This window comes from Monodon monoceros, unplaced genomic scaffold (genome assembly GCF_005190385.1).
Source record: "Monodon monoceros isolate NGI ecotype Baffin Bay Population unplaced genomic scaffold, NGI_Narwhal_1 Super_Scaffold_17, whole genome shotgun sequence".
In the NCBI taxonomy this organism is placed as follows: Eukaryota; Metazoa; Chordata; class Mammalia; order Artiodactyla; family Monodontidae; genus Monodon; species Monodon monoceros.
Genome location: NW_021703773.1, coordinates 3,387,837 through 3,391,949, shown reverse-complemented (window position 1 = coordinate 3,391,949; position 4,113 = coordinate 3,387,837). Strand labels below are relative to the sequence as shown.

Here is a 4,113-nt window from a genome sequence, read left to right as displayed (position 1 = left end):
AAATCTGAGGAATCAAGCTTCAGCTGCTAGACCCCAAATCCTGCCAGCACTGCGCCCCAAGTAACTGCAGCGTATCCATGGGTAAGAGCAAAACGAGCCTTAACGGAAAAGCAAAGAGCCACAATCGCACAGACGCTCCTGATCCAAACTCATGTCCCCCATCCCATTAGCAGACAAATGAAACTCCACTCTGAATACCATTAAGAGCTCAAACACCTCCGAAAGCGACAACACTGTTAACTATTCACACTTTAGTACGAATAAGTCAACTGATCCTAACTCTTGATAGAGAGATTTAGGGGTGAGGAGAGAACAAAAAACAAAGAATGGGAGACTGACCAAACAAACACCACCGCGTGCTGGTTTCCAAGGTCAGTCCTGCGCATGGAGGCTATGGGAGGGTGGGGCTCAGCACAGCCGGTGGGTCTGTGCCCACCGGCCTCACACGGGGCGGCTGCACCACCCCAGGTGCCCGGTGAGGTCTAGAACTGAACACAGTGCTCCCCCAGGGCCAACGCCAGGTGCATTCCAGAATTCCTGACACCCCCGGTTCACTGTTTCAGAAGTAAGGTAAGCGTGGTGTCTAACATTAAATCTCAACCTCTAGGGTGCCCTTAAGTGATGGCAAGGAAGAACCAGAAGGGAAGAAAGAAAAGACAGACATCTATTGGGATGAAGTAAGACGGTTCAGGTCCCAGCTTCAGTGTGAAACTGCTCCCAAGTGAGGAGGGAGGAAGGGACCTCATGAGTGTACGGAAAAGGGAGACGGGCGAATTAGTCACTGATAATTTGGGCTACGAAATGGTCCTAAGTGAAGAACGAAGAGGAAAAATAAGAGTAGAGCGAACGCATTTCAAAACAGCCTTCACCGCATCTTGAATAAACAGAAGCATCACACTCCAACCTCTCCACCTTTCAGAGGCCACTCCAGACTTATTTCCGAACCCCAGACACACCCCAGCCCCCAGGATAACTGGGAGTTCACACATCCACCAGAGAAAAAGACGTTTCAACACTTAACACAATAAACGTGCTGATTTGATTTCCCCCAAACTGCAACACTAAATCTTAAGATAGAAGACTCAAAGGCTTGTCTCTGATCAAAATCTTAATATGTTTTCTACCCTACTTCAGGGGAAGTAGCGTGATTGGCACAAGATGACAAGATCAAAGCAGATTGGCAAACAGACTATTTACTGACGTGTTGATGATGAAAGGAAGAATGGGAAAGAGAAGCAGAAAAGTAAGGAAGGGACTTTGGCCAGGTAGATGACCCTGGGCTTGTGAAAGCAGAAAGAGGAAACCCCTTCACAGCACAGTGGTTAAAGGAGAGAAATCCTGTTGGGCCAGCTGGGGAGAGACCTATGAATGGTGCTTATCCGGGGTCCAGGCTCAAGCCACCACGTTTGATGAAATGACGAGTGACAAACTTAATTTCCTGAACACCAGTCGGTCCCTTCAGACACAAGCAGGTGCCTGGCTTCACAAGGAGCCAATCAGCCCAACACCAGCCAGCAAGGAAACCTTCCGAACTGGATCACGCAGTGGTTGGACCCTGGGTTTCACGCCCCATCTGAGGTGAAGTTGCAGTGATGGGGTTTTGAGACTCTTCAATTATTCTTCAGCTCCCATTATGCTTTTTTTAGCTTAAAGTTGTTATTTTAATGATCTTTGTTCCAAATTGGGAGCTACAAGGAAGACTGCAGAGGAGGAGAGGGAAGGAGGAAAGCAAGTGTTTCCAGTGTGTCCCACTTGTACTTTGCAGCTCCCTCTGCCCCCTCCCCCACCCAGCCTTCTAGCTCCGCATGAGTCACCACTCCGGAGCCGGTTTCAAAGCCTTACTTTGAATGTCCTCTATCATGATAGAAATCTAGCAGATCGGCATCGGTGGGAGGGATCCACAATTTTGCTACCTGTCCCCGGTTCTAGATACCCCTCCAACTGCAAAGCATGTTCTCGTGTTATCACTGCCTTCATGAAAACCAAGGTGCCCCTTTTCAAAATCTCCCACCTGCTGGATGTCTTCTCTCGTGGGCTCTCTGGGGGTCGCCTGCCCCAGACAGACCACAGAGGAGAAGGTCCTGGGCCAAAGATGCCCCAACAGGCAATAAAAGTTCAGCCTCCGCTCCAGCCTCCCAAACACAAAGGCATTCTCCTTTGCGGGGCTGCAAGCTTGTTTTGTTTACTGCCAGGCAACATGTACAGAGGAGAAAGCTGACTGTATCCTGACCAAGAAAAACGAAAGTCGGGCAGCTGGGTTTTTTTTTAAGCATTGTGAATAGAGCTTCAGCAATAACATCTCCCACCCGAAACGGCTATGTAAAGGAGGTAGAGGAGAAGCCCTTGTGGAGGCTAAAGAAAACAAGAATTAAAGAGTGAATGTGATTTGTGGAGCCGGAGAATGGAGGCATCTACACCTCGGCGGGAAGGGTGTCCTGCGGACCAGGTGTCCTGGAGGAGTCCTCCCAGCACATCCCCATCCTGCCAGGACTGGGAACCGAACTTCCCAGCTTCGGGTCTAGGCTAGAAGTCAGAGGGGCTCAGGGATTTGGAAGATCAGTCCTGGACCAGCAGCTTCTGAGGACCCGGCAGGTGGGAGGACACACCTGGCGGTGTGCCGTGGAACGTTCAAATAGGAGCTGCCTGCACCAAAGCAGGAAGGAAGTTTAAGACCAAGAACTTCACCTTCTCCCATGGGGACCCTGCTTCCTAGGAGGCCCACTGATCTAATACGTCCCGGGTGGCAGAATGTGGGGAGAAGGACTTCTCCTCAGGACCACAAGTGGGACTAAGAGCCAGCAGGGCCCTTGTCGTCCTAACTGTTCATAAATGAACAAGGATGCTACATGCCTGGACCAGCCTCCTGCCGTGGCCAGCCCTTTACTTGAAGAGTAGTCATCACAGGCAGCAGGGATGGTGGTGCCAGCAGCCCCTCAGCCCCCCATGCACCCAGAGCCTCGGGCTTCCTTAGCACCCTACAGCCTGTCCCTGGTGAGGGTGTAACCTTCACACGGGATGCAATTTCATTCCATCCCCTTTATTTCAGTACGCACCAAGCCCAGAGAGTCTTCCAGAGTTTGGGGGAGCTAATCAGTGGAGTGATGGCTTTTCCTCTGGGAACCCTTTTGTTGGTTTCTCACCAAGTTATGTGACAGGCAGACGCCCATCAGGTCAAACAGGACAGTCGCCCACACCCCATGAAAAGTCTCCTTCCACCACATTAAGTGAGCAGAGACAGAGTCGGCAAGGGGGAGGGGCGAGGAAGGAGACAGAAGTTTGAGGAAGGACTCAAGCTGAAGGTCACAAGAGTTGGGGGACAGCAGGATAAGGTAAAGTCAAGGGGGGCAGACCCTATGGTGGAAAACTCAACCAACCCATCACGCTTCCCAGAATCAGCCACCCAGCAATGGGTCTGCCGGGAAGCAGTACATCCAGGGTTCAACCCCCTTCACCCAACAAACCCAAATCTACACCCCAACCGGCAGGCACCCTAGCCCAAGACTAGACCTATTTCCACAGACCTGAGCGCGGCTAACTGAGAGAGTAGTAAACAAATCCAGTTCTAGACAGCACAGAAGTTTCCCAAACCGTCAGCTTGTTTTCCTCCCAACAAAAGACGGTGATTTCCCTCCGCTGTCACATTTCCTCCCCTAAACTTTTCTTTCTGCAACCCCTCTACAGAGGCTAAACTGCAAGCCACTGAGGACAGAAACCAAGAGCAGCCCCGCCGGGATGCAGCAGGAGTACCTTTTCCGTGGAGCAGAGGGGCCGGTGCCCAGAGGCTCGCTGCCCTGCCGAGCCGTGGAGGGCTGCTGTCGGGATGGAGCACGCTGAGGATTGCGCGTCCCTGTCTCTGCGACCAGACCTTTCGGCGGCTCGGACCAACTGTGCTAGCGATGCACTTAGCAATTATCTGCTGGCGCTGACGCCCCGCCCTCTGCTCCTGCGATTGGCTCCCGGATCCCGGGCAGGACTGCATTGGTTTCAGACGACCTCACTCATTGCCTTGGCTCCTACTATTATCTGAGCCATCAAAGGAAATAATTCCAGGTTTCATTGACAACCTGTAAGACTCTTCTCCGGCCCGGTGTGGGAGCAGCCCTGGGAGTCCAG

At 52.0% G+C, this 4,113-nt stretch overlaps 1 protein-coding gene across 1 annotated transcript in view; it reads right to left on the bottom strand.

Moving 5' to 3' along the window:
* Positions 1-3,867, bottom strand: part of ZMAT4 (zinc finger matrin-type 4) — a 332,525-nt gene extending 328,658 nt beyond the window's left edge. Inside the window, exon 1 of the mRNA XM_029226593.1 lies at positions 3,748-3,867. The gene's annotated coding sequence lies outside the window, so the exon portion shown is untranslated. The remainder of the gene's footprint in view (positions 1-3,747) is intronic.
* Positions 3,868-4,113: the final 246 nt, after the last annotated feature.